The sequence below is a fragment of the Mus pahari genome, chromosome 11 (assembly GCF_900095145.1).
Source record: "Mus pahari chromosome 11, PAHARI_EIJ_v1.1, whole genome shotgun sequence".
NCBI lineage: Eukaryota > Metazoa > Chordata > Mammalia > Rodentia > Muridae > Mus > Mus pahari.
The window spans coordinates 64532358-64551131 of NC_034600.1; the positions used below are offsets into that span (position 1 = coordinate 64532358).

At 39.5% G+C, this 18774-nt stretch overlaps 1 protein-coding gene across 3 annotated transcripts in view; it reads left to right on the forward strand.

Moving 5' to 3' along the window:
- Nucleotides 1–1796: 1796 nt before the first annotated feature.
- LOC110328733 (cadherin-10) overlaps nt 1797–18774 on the forward strand; it is a 193661-nt gene continuing 176683 nt past the window's right edge. For 2 of the 3 annotated variants that reach the window (XM_021208155.2, XM_021208157.2), the window contains exon 1: nt 1797–2049. The gene's annotated coding sequence lies outside the window, so the exon portion shown is untranslated. Of the gene's footprint in view, nt 2050–3280; nt 3671–18774 lie in introns of those variants that run through there. The other variant, XM_021208154.2, reaches the window with a different exon arrangement.

Here is an 18774-nt window from a genome sequence, read left to right on the forward strand (position 1 = left end):
CACAAACCCCGGGGGTACTGGTTAGTTCCTGTTGTTGTTCCACCTACAGGGTTGCAGCCCCCTTCAGGTACTTGGGTACTTTCTCTAGTTCCTCCATTGGGGACCCTGTGTTCCATCCAGTAGCTGGCTGGTAACACTTATTCTTAATAGACCATGAAGACAAGGGACTTAGGAAAAAGTTGTGGGCAAAGACTGTAACTATTTCTGTCAGAGGCCGATTTGCTGAAATTTGACATGGTCAGTGCATGTGTTCTCATCTTAGACTCCACAAGGGTTTTATATTTGAGGAAAATTAGTTCTTTCTTACTGTAGATACCATTTAATGAGTGAAAATTATTTTTGCTTTCTACTGTGAGCTAAAGTGGTAGGACAACCTGTAGTATATTAAACCTACCTTGAAATTTAAGTGTCTTTGGCCTTCCTTGTCTATTAGTGCCTTCCTGTTTGTTTGTTTGTTTGTTTGTTTTCTGTTCTTGTTGTTGTTCTTGTTGTTGTTAGTTTGACTGTGTAGAGGGTCTCCTGGTTGGTAAGTTATCAAATGTGTCCTCTCTGGGTTCTTGACATCTTAACACAGCAGTAGCCTGGGAAGAGGGAAGTGAGTTCTACAGACTTACTGCTGTCACTCTTTACCTTAGCGAAAGCAAAGGTACTTAACAGCTCAGTAATCTTATTTTGCTTTCCAGTCACAGTTGCCTGACATGATCTTCACAATTGTTGTTCTATTTTATATTTTTATAATTTACATATATAAGATTTATTTATAGGTAGCTTTTTTTTTTTTTCAGAAGGAATCTATATGCATGTAGCCAGAAAAAAAAAAAAAAAAAGTAAAGGTGTTAACTATTGTGTGGAGCTATACTGACATCTTTGGTTAGGTTCTGGTTGATGATAACTTAATGTAGTGATAGAAGAATAGGGAAAAGGACAATTAACACCTTGAGGGGCAGATGGAAGCATCCAGATGCATCGGTATCAGGCTGTACGCTGTTTTGGAAATAAATATATTTATAAGAAAAAGTTTAAAAGCAAAGAAAAAAAAAGATTGTGTCAACTCCCAAATCTGAATATTTTAATGATACTAATTACATATGTAAATTATTAATGACGCAGGCTGAGAGCATAGCTTGTATGATTAAACAGACAGAACTGCTCAGAGACATTCTCAAACGAGGAGGAGTAAGGTGTGTTCTCCTTATGACAGCAAATAAGGAATAAAGGTATTTGCAGAACCAAAAAGTTCACTTGCCCTCAAAAATAAAGGTTTAAAACCACCCCCCCGTGCTCCCTCCCAATTATTCTCTGCTGTTAATATACCTGGTCTGATTGCCCTTTGCTTGGCGCTCCGCTAAGCTAATACTTGTGTTTGGACGGGCTTTTCTAAGGATGGTGCAGGCATATCCATGCCAGAGAAAAGCAAAGAAGTAATTTTTTTTTCTTTTTCTTTCTTTCTTTCTTTTTTTAAAATTTTAATTGCAAGAAGCAGTGGCAGAATCGGCGTTTCTGGGATTGTGTGAGGGGCGCAGGCGGATTAGATGGGGGCCCGATTACCTTAGGTTGGAAACAGAGAGTCTTTCTGCCCTGCGGGGGAGGGGACGCCTTTCATGCGCAGCCCTCCTCGCGGATGCTCCCTCCCTCGCATTCACTTGCAAATCGCTGTGTGCTGGCAGGAGCCGGCACTTCCAGTCTCTAACCTTCCCATGGCGAGTGCTGCAGCTCCATCAGCAGAACCTTTCTCTCCCTGTGAGGAACTGCTCCCCCCCCCCTTNCCTTNNNCCCCCCCCCCCCCACTCCTTAATCAGAACCACTGAATGAAAGCCAATCGGAGAGAGGAGAGAGAGAGAGAGAGTTCGCCCCCCCTCCCCGTTTTCTTTGGTTCCCTGCCGTCCAGAGTTAAAAGTGACGCTGAGAGAAAGCTTGAGTTAGACCGAAGTAGAATCAGTGAGAGAAAAATAACAGCAGAAAACAAACATAAAGGGGGACAGGGGGACAGTCTCTTCAGGCTTATTTGGCTGGAACCAACTTCCGTTTTCCAGAAGCTGATGAAACAAGGTAGGAGGAATTCACCTCTTGTCTTTTAACTGCTGTAAGGTCTTGCCTTTTCTTCCCTTGCTGGGGGTGGACATATCGGGGTAGATATGTTCTTGCCTCCTATTTTTTTTATTTTTTTAAAGTTATATGCGCAATTATTCCAAAAATCCTTACCTTTCAATAAACAAATGAGCATGCAACTCTTTTTGATGAGTTTCCAGGAACAACTGCATTCCATGTAGGTAATGGGAAGCCAGATAAATAATATATTATGTTCAACAGTGTGTGTGTGTGTGTGGGGGGGGGGTCTTGCTAGTGGAGTTTTCGAATTCATTCATTCTGAGCAATTGCCGAAAATGTTTACGGAGTGTCATTAGTCCTGCTCGTTCCTGTTTACCTCTGTCTCGGATAGCAGCTTAGCAGGTACCACTGTTTGCTGTGAACTCTAGCATAAGCTAACGTTACTTTGCATTCCATATGAACGGATTCACTCCTCACTTATCCCTGGTCATAGTTCGTTATGCCTTCAGTATAGAGAGAAATGACAGCCAGAGGACAGATGCCTTGAAGCTGTGAGTGGTCACATCTACAGGAAGACTGTAGATTGACATTCATCAGAAACAGGATGGATACAATTCCTATGCTCACCTTTTGTATGTATGAGTCGGAAGTACCAGGGGGTACAATTTTAAAAAGGGGGGGGTTAAATGCATGTAGTCCTCAGTTGCAGCATTTATTGTCTCTGCTGCAATAAAATCCATATTTTATGTGGTGTTAAATTAATGCAGCATGTTGGCAAGTCTAAATGGATGTCCTCAACAAGTAACTATTATAGCACTGTAAGTATGGGCCAAAGCAGTAGTCGGCAAGTGTTTCCATGCCACCACAATAAAAACCAAGTGCCTCTTTCCCATGTACAGGGGAGAGGCTGTAGGTATAATCAAAGACAAACATTTTAAACTGACCTATCATCTCTTGCTTTCAAAAAGAAAAAAGGAAAAAAGGAAAGCAGATCCATTTCCTACAATTGCGGTCCTTCATTCCAGTAAAAGCTTCCAAAGCGGCACATGCACTACTACTCTTTGGAGATGCTTCCTTTAAAAAAAATTTTTTTTATCTAATTTTTTTTCTCTTGAAAGATCTATTTTAAAAATAATCTGTCCCTGTGATGCTGACAACTGCTATACTTCAATGCATATGTTAGGAGACTCTCCCTTCTCACCATCCCCCCCCCCCCACCGTTCTTTTAAAACGTAGTTACAAGAGCTTCACTGTGGTGAATAACACTTGGCAAGAGGGTGCTCATTTTTTAGGTCTGGTATGGTGAGGATTTTTAATTAGTGGAACTTTCATGAAAACATTATGTCATTGACAAGAGCTGCATGTTCATTTTTAGTTACAGAGAGGAAGGGAAAGGAAGAGAGAGACTGTGTGCTAGAGAGATGGGCAAATGAGAAGTTGCATGGGTAATCTGCACCCTGGGCTGGTAAATGGGGCACATATGTATTCCGTGTGCAGAGCAAGAGGAAATACTGGTTTATTTGGCCAGAGAGGAGTGAATGGATTGAAAAAGTGAGCAGATGTGCACAGCCTGTGTATGTGGAGAGGAGCATCAATTGCAAAACATCCCAAGGGTAAAAAGGTAAAGCATTGCTTCCTTTTGCTGTTACTTTTATTTATTTATTTATTTTTTGACTATGTTTTTAAAGTCTGACTCACTGTCTGCTTGCCTTAAACCAGACACTTCTTTGATTTCAAATACTCACTGTTAACAAATTGACTTCAGTGGTGATTGCATATGCTTTCTCTGACTCCAAAGAATGGAATGACATACGTTGTGATGTTGGGGGGTTGGGGAGTGTGTGTGTGTGTGTGTGTGTGTGTGTGTGTGTGTGTGGTGGGGGGTGTGGGGGTAGGGAATTGAGAAAACCGAATGGAAACTGTGTGAACCAATCTACCTGTGCATAGATGAAATTAATGCTTAAATTACCAGGTGCTTGATTAATGCCCCAGGTGAGGCGCTTTGATCTTTATAAAAAAAAAAAAAATCACTGTTCACTAAGAAGCACTACACTGTGTGTGCGCACTTAGAATGCAGAGCTTTACTGTGAGAATTTTTTTTTTTTTAAACCTACACTGAGATATTCTTGGTGGAAAAAAAAAGAAAAGATTTTCTGTCTAGAAAGATATACAGCTCTGGCAATCTGGCACATTATTAAGGGAGTTCATGGAATATGAAAAACATATAAATAAATACATAGTTTCCCTAGCCAGAACTGTAATACGTTCTGGCAAACGTGCAAAGGTTAATTGTGAAAGATGTGAATCCCGACCGGACTAAAAGGTGAAGTTCTTGATTGTTACTTGCTTTCCCATATACACACAAAGAGAAGGCAAAGCATATAGATCTGGCAGACTTCTTGTCACATAGCTGTTTCCAGGCTCTCTTAACCTACTTTGCAGTAGGAGATCCGACACCATATCCTCCAGGAGTATGCCATTTTATACCACACGACTCCACTAGGCGGCAGCACAGGCACAGCGTTGGACTGAGCACGCTGATTCAGCAGCTGTGAAGCATGTTAAGCGTTCTTATGAGTCTTCAGAAGGCACAGGAGGCCATTGGTACAGATCAACGATATAAACTCAACTTCCCTTGTCTAGACCTCGGTCTTCCAGAGCAATACTTGTACCGTAGACATCACACTCTGCTGATGTCACATTACAAGTAGCTACAGAATAGTAGCAAGTACAAATAGAGAAACAGAAATACTTTTTTTCTTAAATTGGCAATTATAGGTGATTTATTTAAAGTATTTTATTTCTCAATTTCTATCTTACTTTCGCTAACTGCTTTGTGATTAATTTAAAATATTGTCAAAAATGTCATTTCTCATAAAGAGCAAATATGCGTTTGATTGTAACGAAGTGGACTGAAGTTCGAAAACAAGTCACAAGGACTACCTATCTGTTCTCACAGTGATGAAGTTGACAAATATTGTTTCAAGTACCACGTATAGTGACTATTGTGGAAAAACTGAAAAAGAGGAAAATTATTAAAAATACAAAATTGAAAGTTGACATAGAAAACTCTATATTGATTTACACAACAGTGAGTTCATTTAGACGAAAGCCTGGACTATATAGAACAGAAATATCTCTTTGTGTTTGTCTGGACAGCACTTGGGTCATGTTCACCGAATGTACTTCTAATATTTTATTGCTTTTAAAATTAATAAATTAAGCTCATTGTTTTTGATTTTCTGTCAACAAGCAGTGCCTGTTTCTATGATGGTGATTTCTGCTTAGGGGTCTCCCTGGTCCTCATTTGTGACTTGGTGATAGATTCCATTCACTCTTTACTTGACATTCTGCTCTGAGCCCTTGAGCCTTTCCAAATCAGTTGTTGTCTTTCCCCGAAGGGGTGGGTGCCCGAGGCAGAAGAGACACACTGCTTTTGCCAAGCCTCTCCTGACACCACTCAGTCCAACTAACCCTCACCCACACAGAGTAGAAAAATCAGGTCTGTCGCTTGAAAGTCACAGAATTCTGGAGAAGTTCCAATAGTGAGATGTTAGCATTAATCTGGCAGCTCTTAAATGTAATTTCTTAATACAACTTTGCCCAATTGTTTATGATCAGTGCAACTTCTCAGAGAAAGACAGGCTTCTGCGTAATTTTTGCTTTTTCTCTCGAAAGCCATTTATTCTCAGAGTCCTTCAGATATTTTGTGCTGTTCCTTTGTAGCTGAATGAGTGATGTATCAGCCTCTCTATTACAAAGTACATTTTGTTAAAGCCTTAACTCTTCGTGAAGCAGAATTTTCAAAAGAGAAAACAGTGCACTGAATCTGAGGGGACAGTCAAGCCCCAGCCTGCATCATTTCGGGGGGGGGGGGGCTATGTTCCTAAGAAATAATGCCTGCTTGTGGGAGGGTGAGATGCCTTCCTGTGGGAATCTTGCAGGTTAGAGATTCCTATGCTTGAGGAGTTTGTTAGTAACACTGAGGAATGCACTTTGCTATCATGTGATTTCAGTGCTCATCCGTTATTTACTTATTTATCTATTTATTTACTTGCTTGTTTATTTTAGAAAGCAGCCTCTCTAGGCTGCAGCTTTATACGTGAACATTAAAGGACATTTCAGGCTTCAGGAATGGATGCAGCAGTAGGCTGGAAGATGTAATACAGCCTTGTCTCTCAACAGAAAACCAAACCCAGCATTAGATGACACGTCTGAACACTTCAGAGCATTGCTGATCTTCATAGATTCAGCAGAACATTTCCCTCCTCTCCCTTCTTCTCTCCCCACCTGTCTGTTCTCCCTCCTTCCTCTCTCCTCCTCTTTCCTTTCTGATGAGTACTAATGTCCATTGGCATTTTATATTATACCCACTAGTGTTTCTTTACCTCTTGTGAGTTTCATGACTGGTAATCTCACTTCTACCACACCATATATTGGACTCTTTGCCTCACTGTGTACCCTGTATATGCAAGACATCCCTGTGGAGCAGTAAACTGAAAGCAATCCTTGTGACGTGGAGGTTTCGGAGGTTTTGAAACTGGCACCAGAGCAGTTTCTGGTGCTGAGAACTCAGCTTTCATTAACGGGGAGACCTCTGCAAATAATCAGAATGGAGGCTGCATAGTCATGAATTATGATTCTCAGCCCATCAGTTTATTGATTATGAGGCTGTGTTGATTTAGTGTGAGAGAGAATACTGAAGTGGTTTGACAGAGCTCTGATTTTAAAAATAAATCAAACATAAATTGCATGCTTCCAGAAAGCAGTATTCCATTAGACGTGTTGATTCTTTTCTGCTGTGAGAAACAAAATGCCAGTTGCTAACCTCAGAAAGGAAAGTGATGGGCAGGGAGGGATCTCTGCCCCCACATTGTCACAGAAAGAACTACCATTGCTCCTCAGAGCTCCTGATGAAAACATGGATAAGAAAATAGAGCAACAACCAGGTTAGGTAGAGTGGGTGACAAGCTAAAATAGTGAGCATGCTGAATTAAGTAAACATCTTAGCTTGAGCTCTTCTGGCAATTCTCTACAGGGTTAACACAGCCTGGGTAAACATCGAATATTTTGATATAGCTATCTGAATAAATCAAACTCAGTCACCATATCGTCTAAGGTCGTTTAAGTGCTGAACCTATTGTTTTTGTGGGAATTCCTAACCAAAGCTCTGTAAACATGATTGTTACAATTAATTAATTATTTACCTACCTGTCTAACTACTTAATTTCTGGCTTCTTGAGAAAGTTTCATGGACTTGATCTCCCTGTTGCTGGGATTACAGGTAGCTTTATGCTACCACAAGCAGCTACAACATAAGCTGGGAAGATGGCTCAATGGTTAGTAGTACTGCGTGTTCCTCTAGAAGACCCAGGCTCCATTCTCAGCAATGACATAGCATGATGGCTTGCATCTATCGGTAGTTCTGATTCCAGCAGTTCTAGGAGATCCAACATCTCTACCTTCCTCTGAAGGTACCAGGTGATCAGTTGATACATAGACACACATGCATGTAAGACATCCATACACACACAATAAAACTAAACATGGAAATGTTAAAAAAAAAAAAAGAAACAGATTCTCCTCCAGGTGCTCATTAAAAATGAAAATCAGGACATGCAAATTGTCACTTTTAACAGTGTGGGTTATTGGATTTTTTATAAGTCATAAATTATTCTAAAATTATTAACTCAACTTTCAAACTAAAATAATGCACTATGATATTCCAAGATAGTTGCCTTCTAAAGATAATTTTTAACATCCCTGCACATTGGAATAATTGAAACTCTGCCAAATTTTCGGGACTTAGTATTTCCGTGTAAATCTTCAACTTATCAGTTTCATTCATCAATTATTTTACTAAAATATTGTCTTCAATAAAAACTATTGCAATTTTGCTAGGTTTAACTTGATTGGTTTAAACTAATTCTTAATAAAATTAGTGACATGAACTTATAAGCTTTTAACAGTGGTATTTATTTGCTTAGCAATGATATAAAGGAAAGATGATGTTCACCAATTCAAAATATAAGGACACATTGTGTTTTTTGTTCTGTTTTGTTTTTTATTTTTTAAGACTTTCATGTACTTTTCTTTCTTTGTTTATTGGATTTATTTTCTTTATTTACATTTTGTTATTAGATATTTTTCATTTACATTTCAAATGCTATCCCCATTCCTAGTTTCCTCTCTGAATATCCCCTACCCTCTTCCCCCCTCCCCCTGTTCCCCAACCCACCCACTCCTGCTTCCTGGCCCTGGCTTTCTCCTATACTGGGGCATATACTCTTTGCAAGACCAAGGGCATTTCAAATGTCATCCCCTTTCCCAGTTTCCCCTCTGGAAATCCCCTATCCCATCCCCCTTGCCCTGCTCCCCAACTCACCCACTCTGCCTCCCTGTCCTGGCATTCCCCTACACTTGGGGCATTGAGCCTTCACAGGACCTCTCCTCCCATTGATGTCTGACAAGGCCATCCTCTGCTACTTACACAGCTGGAGCCATGGGTCCCTCCATACTCTTTGGTTGGTGATTTAGTCCCTGGGAGCTCGGGGGGGGGGGGGGGGGAGGGGTGTTTAGACACATTGTTTAACCATTAGTATTCTGTTAGGTGGAGCCTTTTCATCTTTATCTTTCACTCATTTCTGAAGTGTAAGCTGTAGTTTATTCCTCTCTTTTAGTTTTGAACCATATTAAGTTTTTAGTCTGAATGGTATTTAGAGTGGAAGCCACCACCTTGGAGATCTGATTTTTCAGCCTTTAGTTTTCTAAATGTAAAGGGGACTTTTGGATCAGTAGCCTTTAATGGAAAGGATTTACTATTTAGTTTTAGGCAAGCAGCCAAGGCTGGCACACAACTGAGTGTGGAACTGAGGACGACCTTCAGCTTTTAATCTTCCTATCTGCAACAGAAGGATTTTTCTTGACTTTATTTTATTTAGTTTTAATCTTACCTTTATTTTAGTTACTGTGTATTGGTGCACTCACAGGCATGTGAATGCCTGTGTTCAACACAGGGTATGGACGTATGTGGAGATCAGAGGACAACTTGCAAGAAGGGGGGGGGGGTTTGCCTCTCACCATGTAGGTTCTGGGAGAATGAACAAATGCTCTCTTTCCTGCCTATAGGTCTAGGCCACAATTCAGAAAGATTTCTTTCTTTTGGAAAAATAGTATATATTTTTTCTAATTCGTTTAGAATTTTATACAATGTACTGAAAACATAGAAATAGAATTAAACCACGTTCTCTCCTCTCTTTCTTCCCTCCACACCTCCCAGCCATCCTTCCTGCAACCCCTCCTATGCTCCCTCTTCTCAAGTTGATAGCATCTTTTTTCTGTGATTATTATTCGTTCGTACATACATACATACATACTCAAGATATGCTCTCTGTAGGTTTAAGTACAAGTATATGCAAAAGAGCTTGCTGAGTCCACTGTCGCTTGTGTATACATGGTTTCAGAGCTGACGACTCTGCATTGGAAAACCGGGAATCTCCCCTAAGAGAAGCTAATTCTCTCTAAGGTCACTATTGGCCTCTCTTCTGGGGTGAGAGCCTTTAAAGCTTCCCGCTTCGATTGTGATAACGTGTCCATTGTTCCTGTGTCATTGGTGGAGTCATTTCAGGAGAGACAGTTTCTCAGCCGAATTCCTGGGTTCTGGCGCTTGCAATTTTTCAGACCCCTTTTCCAGAGTTCCCTGAGACCCATGTAGATGTATCCTTTGCAGGGTGGAGCTTCCACGATCTGTTGATCTACTTATTGTATCCAGTCGTGGTTTGCTGTAAAGAGAGGTTTCCTTGATAATGGATGAAGGCATATAATGTATTTTAATATTTATCCTCCCCTTATTTTTTCCCACACTATCCCACCTTCCTTCCCACCCAGTTTCCTGTTTTCTGGTTTTTATTTAAAATTATTTTATTAGATATTTTCTTCATTTACATTTCACATGCTATCCCGAATGAGCACTATACCCTCCCCCCACCCTCTCCCCTGCCCACTAATTCCCACTTCTTGGCCCTGGCGTTCCCCTATATGGGGCATATAAAGTTGGAATCCCATTTATAATGCCCCAGAATGGGTTAGGGCCTACCAGATGGTGCACCCTTAAAGAAAACTGACTTTTCCTTCCAAGGAGCTATCAGTTGCCAGTAGGTCTTCAGGACTTGGGGGCCATTAAACCCCGAGCTACTGTGATTTTGTATGCCTTGAGCTTTCATAGATTTTCTGCATGTTGCTCAATCATTTTGAAATCATGTGTTATGGCCAGAAAACATTCTTTGGGGGGAATGGATTTTTTTTGTTGTTGTTGTTGTTTGGCTTGAGATTATGAAATGTTGTACAGTTCTTCTCACCTTCTTTCTTTAAAAAAAAATTAGATATTTTCTTTATTTACATTTCAGATCGTATCCCCTTTCCTAGTTTCCCCTCAGAAAACCCCCTCTCCCCTCCCTCCTTCCTCTTCTCACCAACACACCTACTCCCACTTCCTGGCCCTGGCATTCCGCTACACTGGGGCATAGAGCCTTCATAGGATCCAGGGTCTCTCCTCCCATTGATGACTGACTAGGCCATCCTCTGCTACATATGCAGCTGGAGCCATGGGTACCTCAACATGTACTCTTTGGTTGGTGGTTTAGTCCCAGAGAGCTCTGGGGGTACTGGTTGTTTCATGTTCTTCCTCCTATGGGGCTGCAAACCTCTTCAGTTCCTTGGGTACTTTCTCTGGCTCCTTCATTGGGGATCCTGTGCTCAGTCCAATGGATGGCTGTGAGCATCCACTTCTGTATTTGTCAGGCCCTGGTAGAATTTTTATTTCTTCACCTCAGCTATGTTTTTGTTTATGATCTGAAAGAAAAATTGCACATTGAATCTTAAGTTCAAGCTCTTTCCCTCTTTTGTTCTCTTTCTTTCTTTCTTTCTTTCTTTCTTTCTTTCTTTCTTTCTGTATTTTTCATTTTTGTTTCTGTCTTGTGTGTGTGTGTGTGTGTGTGTGTGTGTGTGTGTGTTGTGGTGGTTGTGCTTATTGTTGGGGGAGGTTGAATGTGGGGCAGGTCTCAATATGTAGCTGTCGATTTCTTGGAATTCACTATGTAGATAATTTAGGCTTTGAATTGTGTAGATATTTCTACCTCTCCTGTGCCTCCTGATTGTTGGTTGTAAAGGCACATACTCTAGACATTATTTATTACAACTATTGTGTGAAGAATCTTGAGTTTCTGTAAAAGTCTTACACTAAACACACCATTTTCACCTTTACTGACCTCAATATTTTTTCTGTATTGTCAGAAAACAAAAACAAAAACTTTAAAGAAAGAAAGAAAGAAAGAAAGAAAGAAAAAAGAAACAGAGAAAAGCCCATAATCCCTGAAAAACTTTTCTCTTCTGCCCACTGTGCACTGTAAAACATATGTTTTGATTTTTAACTAAAAGTAAATAGTACTAACTAATACTTTATCATTTCTAAACCATCACCAACTTGCCAATAGACACAAATATTTGGGAACAGCCATAACATGCACACATAAATCCACTTACAGCTAGTACTGAGAGCACATACGTATACCTGTATCACTCCTCCAAAGGCCAAAAAATGGTGCTCACGGATGCTAAAAAACATACATGCATACATACATATATATACTCATATCATTAATCACTTATCTGTACATGCATGTATCTTCATACCCTACGAGTCTCTCAACTTGACTCTCAATTATATAGATACTAAAGAAATGATTGAGCAATTAATTTCATTTAATCATTCACTCACCAAGCATGCTTCAGCTCCCTAATAAATGTCTGCTTTAATTGAGTAGTAGGATGCATATCAGGAAGAGAGAATGGGGTGTGGTTGATGATTGACATATGCTACAGAGGGATGTGAGAGGAGTTACCATATGACCTAGTATCCTATTGAGGTTTTGATAACTGGTAAACCATAGGTCAATTTACACTGCATGAGATGTGCCTCTAAGTTTCCCTTCACTAAACTGTTTCATTGTACTAAAAGCTGCATCGCCTGTTTTAAGATCGGAGTGAACTATCTGTTTAGTTCAAATCCCGTTTCTGTTTAGCCTCAGTTTCTTTTGATGGCAACTCAAGCCTGGACCGTGAATCTGTGCTTCTGCAGCAGCAGCTCCTTGGTGGCTGATCTGTGCTGCCCTTAGATGTACAGCAGCTGATTTTCACCTTGCAGATGTAGGGCATTCTGTGGAATAAAATGACAGCACAATGCTGAGACTAATGGTCCATACCAGAGAAGTGTATGGAAAATGAATGTACATCGGGGCAAACTACACTCCAAAGTGCCATCACTAAAAGTTGTTAATAGGAGTCTGCATACTCTCAAGTACCGAAGAGCTGCGTACTTACTCACTGTGAGAAAGGTCTCCCTCACAAAAACCAGGGAGGGTGATCTTAATAAGGACACTATGCAGCGAGGAAGCTGCACTTCAGAACCATTGAGAGTCTCTTTGTTAGAAAATGTAATGACCTCAACCTAAGTATTCATTCTTCCACTGACCTTTAATGGATGATACGAAGGAACATGGCACCAGTCTGTCTGAATTAAAATTGCCACTGTACCACTTATCATATGTTTAATATTTAATATCATTGGAAGCTCTTTCATCTGTTAAATGGGGTTAATAGGTGTACTTTTGTAATACGACAATGTTCATGATTAATAGAAACAATTACCATAAACCTATAAATGTAGCAAACTTATTCTAACACCCAATCTAGGTTCTAGTATTGACTTTAGTAATTATTGTTAAATATTATTTTTTTTTTTTTTTTTTTTTTGCTTTCTGAGACAGGGTTTCTCTGTGTAGCTCTGGCTGTCCTGGAACTCACTTTGTAGACCAGGCTGGCCTCGAACTCAGAAATCCGCCTGCCTCTGCCTTCCAAGTGCTGGGATTAAAGGCGTGTGCTACCACTGCCCAGCTGTTAAATATTATTCTTATTGGTACAATCACTTGCTATAAGTTCATGTAACCTATGTTTGTTTTGTTTATTATTAGCATTGAGGATGTTTTATTTTTACCTGAACAGATCATCTTCACGGATTTGAGTTTTCAAATTTAAAATTTAAAAACGATTTAACTGATGGCCTGCGATAATAATGTACTGGAATGAAACTGAGACAATCTTCCAGTTTGGATCCTAGTACTGGCGTTTCAGCCACAACAGCGTTCTCCATTCTAACAATTGTCTGTGCAATGGGAGATTGAAACACAGAATTTGCAAAGACATGGTCTGTTTCTATATTTTAATTTGAAATGTCTCATTCAACCTATCATCATACCTGGAGAGGGCTCTAGACTGAAGAGTTATAAATACATCCACTCCCCAATATTAGGAAAATGTCAGCCCATGAAGAGCTGAATTCAACATGGAAACTTAATGGCATTCTCCAGTGGCCATTGCAGGAAGCAGGGGAGTAGTGGATATGAATTTTGAAAAGGATGTGGAGAACTTGAAACAGGTCTAGAACAGGGGAAAGTATTAGAGAAAACGCCTCGAACAACCGTGAACAGGAGCCATTTTTATTCCAGAATACTGATTCCTTTTAACAGAGTCTCTCTCTCTCTCTCTCTCTCTCTCTCTCTCTCTCTTTCTCTGAGGTCAGAGTAATGAGAATTAGGAAGAGTGATGAACAGAGGCAGTGCATTAAAGAAATGATTCCATTAAAGTGGTGAAAACCTATAAATCTCAAGGATAACTTTGAAATCGGAATCATAACCTGAAAGGTCAGTCGGCTACTGATTTCCCAATCTAGGTTCATGAGATCATCAGTTGGAGAAGTGGGACCTGCTGCAAAATGTGAAAAATTGGACAGGTTTTATTTCGATAATCCATTCTGTTCATTCATTCAAGGTGATACAAAGATCAGCCCAATAATAATCCACTGTGTCTAGTTTTTGTTTTTGTTTTTTCCTTTTTTCTTTTCTTGAAGGATAAATTAAAACCCACCAATGGCTTTACTTGTGAAATTAGATTTTCAAAATAAGAACATCAGCCTCTGCTTTACAATTTTATTTAAATCTTAAGAGAAAGTCTGATCTTTAGTTTATAAACTCACACATGGGTTGAATATGGTGCCTCACACCTGTACCCACAGAGTGACTAAAAATAAATTCCACTCCAGCCCAGATAACACAATAAGGACCTGACTACCTTAGGCTATTAAATCCCTAGCTCAAAAAAAAAACAAAACAAAACAAAAACCCACAACTCAGAAAGCCACCTACAGCTCCAACAAAACTCACAGAATTAAAGGACAACCTTCCCTCTGCCAATTTGTAATAACGGGGAAAGCAACAAGAAACACTGCCAATGCATGTGACAGAGGTAATTTCCTGAGCACAGTAAAGTTGTCCTTTTTTTTTTTTTGTCACCATTCTACATTCACATGTGACATCTAATGCAGTGTTATTTATTTAACTAAAGGTTGACTCTTTTATCCTTGTCAATCCTGTGCCCATTCAGTAACATTTCCAACCGTACAGCTTCCCTGTTGGCTCACTGATTGAGTTTTCCAGCGTTCGAGTAAGGAGGCTAATCTGAAATACTGAATACATGCCATCGCTACTGTACTGGACCACCTAAGTGTACTTGATTAATAGGACTCTCAAGGCTAGAGAATTAGACATGCTCTCTTATTAGTTACAGAATTCTTTAATCATAACCAGCGACAACGTTCATTAGCTTGCATGTATTTTCCTTTCATTTAATTGGAAAGAAAAATGAGAAGAAAATCGGGGAATATTAGTGGGGAAATTGTAAAACGTCGAGAAAACAAATATAACTGGACTGTTGGGAAGTCTGAAAGAATTCTTAGCAAAAAATCCTTCAAAACTTGTAAAGGTGTGCAAGTATTTGATGTGTTGTCTGGAGTGTATTCAGCTTAGAAACGCACAAATTAAACATGAAAATGATCATAGGGCTGAGATGAGTTCACATTCTGAAGTCTTGACCCATTTATGAGGTAGACTGCAGCAAATACCTTTGGCAAATTTCCATTCATATCTTGAGTGACACATATTGGTGTTTGGGGCCACCTAGTGGCCATTCTGTGCTAATTAGAGCAAGGTCCTTGCTTAAGACTTTTTCAGGTTAACAATGATCTTCACAGTTTTGAAATCGGTCTGGATTCGTGTTAAGGGCTATAAATGGGGATTAGATATGGGTGATTCCAGAATATAACATTTTTGGATGCAGCAGAATTTTTAAATTAAAAGATAATTTAATTTTACAGCTAAAACTAAGCAGAAAACTTACCTTAAGTATTTAAAGTTTTTCAGGGCAAATATTCTTCTGGTTTGTAGGACATCAGAGCAGAGAAATGATTGTTGGCCATAGGAATTAGGAGTGCTGGAGCAGTGAATTCACTTTGTACCAGCTCACTCATTTCAGAGAGGAAATTTGGAATGTGTCACATTTTAGCAAATACTATACCAGCTTTTGTTTACTTGGAGCAATGTACATATATAGTAAATATCAATTTTCTTTTACTTCTGTTTTCATTGGATGTAATTCTCGGAAGTTCTCTTCCGTTTTTTATGAAACATGTTTAAAAAAAAAAAACTACAGCTAACCGCTGAGAACGGAACTTCTGTGCTATTTAAACTGGCAAGATTGACTACAAATTTGACTATGAACCTTTAATTAATTAATTAATTAATTAATTTTGGTTTTTCTAGACAGGGTTTCTCTATGTAGTCCTGGCTGTCCTGGAACTCACTTTGTAGACCAGGCTGGCCTCGAACTCAGAAATCTGTCTGCCTCTGCCTCCCAAGTGCTGGGATTAAAAGCATGTGCCACCACTGCCCGGCAATTATTTATTATCTGAATATTAAACCTCATCAAAATCCATTGTGTGGTCCACATCACACGGCAGTACATGTGTATCGAATCATACCTGTTTCTCCATGTGTTCGCAGATGGAGCGCCACCCAGAATTCTATCAGTCTCTATACATTTACATGATGTCTTAATTATGTTCATAATCATAAAGCTTCTATTTTAAGATTGGACACTGACTAACTTAGTCCAACTTACAGGGTGCGAGGGAACCATTGGGAATGGTCTCTCTCTCTGTGGTGTGGAGGTCATTTGTCTTCACCAACAGAACAGACCTCCATGGGAACCGCAGTGCCCATTTGAGAGTCTCGAAAAGGCTTATGCACATCATCTCCCTAGAATGTCTTAAAACCATACATTTTTCACTGCTGATAGAAAGGGGTTTTTTTGTTTTTTGTTTTTTGTTTTTTGTTTTTTGTTTTTTTCCCTCCCTCTGCTTCAGCTTTCCTGACAGCCTTGTGATATTACCAAGTGTCAGGATGTATGTCGTCTCATGCCCGGGCCAAATGACAGCCTGCAAACAGCGATTACTTCATTCCCGCTGAACCACGCACTTTCTATCAACAGAACTGCTTCTATTCTAAAGATATTACTATTGATTTGTTTTTATTGTTGAGAGTCTGCTAGGGTTTTTTGTGTAATGGTAGAGACATGGTATTATTTTAAATGAGTATATATTTACTTGAACTCCCAAAACAACACGGAAACAAACTTGTGTCTTCACAGTTCAGGAATGCTCTAATTCGAGGGCAAACAATTGATGACGCTCCATTGAATGTTGCTAATTCAGGTGATATCATTGGTTATTTTTTAAATGGATAGAAGATTGATAATATGATAATATGAAGATCAAAACCTCCTTGAGGGAGGAAAACAACAATAACAATAACAAAACAAAACTTCAAAATGCTAAATAAAATTTAATCCTCTAAATTTTTTTCCCTGAAAATTTAGAGTATAAATGTGTTAATAACTATCTTTATAGATAAGGAAATCTACCTGTTTCGCTGTCTCTGAGCGCATTCTCTGTCAACTACCATTTTCGGAGACCTGCAGCTACAGACACAAAGACTTTGAACTCCTTCCTCTCGCCAATATAATTATTTGCCATATCTATCTAATCTCATCTCTGTTAGCAGGAATGGTGCTTTCTTTTTTGTTTCCAGGTCCGTATGACAGAAAAAGTCCACAACTGTGTAAGAGCCTCAGGAAGGGACTCATCCTTCAGGGTTGTGCCAATATATATCCAAAAGGCTGTGTGGATGCTGCGTGGGCGTGGCTAGATCTACAGCGCCTCCCCTCTGCATCTCAAATTACCCCTTAGATCAGTTTACTATACCTGCTGTAAGGGCACATCCGCTCAGACCTGTACCATTGCCACAAAGGGGGAGCGTGGGAATCTTGGCAGAGGTGTCCACTTTAGGTAGACTTCAAATTTTATCATCTGCATCTTGGAATAATGAAACTGCCACACCCTAAGCATGCTGCGCGGATTATAAAAGCCTCTTCTAAAATCCCCTGAGAGGAGTTTTAGTGACTACACACATCTCCTGTATATTCCTGGCATTATTACTGCTTGCTTGAGCATTTCAAATTTTTCTTCTTCCTTTTGGGTCGTTATTGGCTCTCTTGCAATCAACACACCTCAGGATATAAGCAGATATACTTGTTTTCAGTTCCTAGAAAACTGACCTTTACCATTTTAACTATTTTAATCTACTTGCTTTTCTTATTGTAGTCACTTTATCCCAGATTTGTATTGTCAACAAGTTGCCTTCAAATGTTATGTCACGATGATCTTTGAGATCTATACATAAAGTGGCCTTGTGGCTCCCAAAGTGTCATGCCTGTTTATTTATAACTCCTTCCTGTTGTTAGTCATTGTCATCCTTGAGTCATTTATATGCACGTGTGTGTGTGTGTGTGTGTGTGTGTCGTCATCATTTTCCATGTTCTTTCAGAGTTTGGGTTACTCTGGCTGTTATCTGAAACCAATACTTAGCTCACTCTGTTCACCTATTAGCAAAGGTGTAATAATGAGATATATGTATCACATGGATAAAATGTATAACATCGTTTTCTATTTCATACTTAATCAACATTGAAAGTTTCAGGGATCATGAGAAGACCCAAAGACATATTTTTCTTATTGCTGCACCACTAACAGCTTCTCCTGTTCCTTTTATGATAAAAGCATGTTTTAATGTGATACATGTTTTCTGCATATCCCTGCAAGTCACCCTATAGACCAGGCTGGCCTTGAACTCAGAGATCTGCCTGCCTCTGCCTCCTGAGTGCTGGAGGTTAAGGTATGTGCCACCAGTAAGCTCACAGATTCTGGAATAATTTTAAAGGGCACTTGCAAAGCACATCTAAACCAGAAATTGCTTATTCTTTAAAGTCTCCATTGATGGAGACTTTACTCATTTATGTGATAATTTGAATTCACTTGTATTGAGTCTTTATATGCTCGTACTGTTCTAAGCACATATTCTGTATAGATCTTAGCATTGCATACTGAACAGTTAGTAAACTCTAAGAGGTATGTCTTTGAGAAAGTGTTCCTGGTGTATGACTAAAGTAACTAGAATGAGCCAGTTGTAACTTAGTTTGGGACCGCAGTATGATACTGAGAGTCTAAACATGTCAAGTTGGCCTTTGTGTCCCTAAGAATGTGAAGTGAAGAAATGGTGAAAAATCCCAAAGGGATTTTAGTTTGGAAGGACAAACCACAACTTCATAACAACTTCAACTTATTGTTGTTGTTGTTGTTGTTGTTGTTGTTGTTGTTGTTCTTCTTCTTCTTCTTCTTCTTCTTCTTCTTCTTCTTCTTCTTCTTCTTCTTCTTCTTCTTCT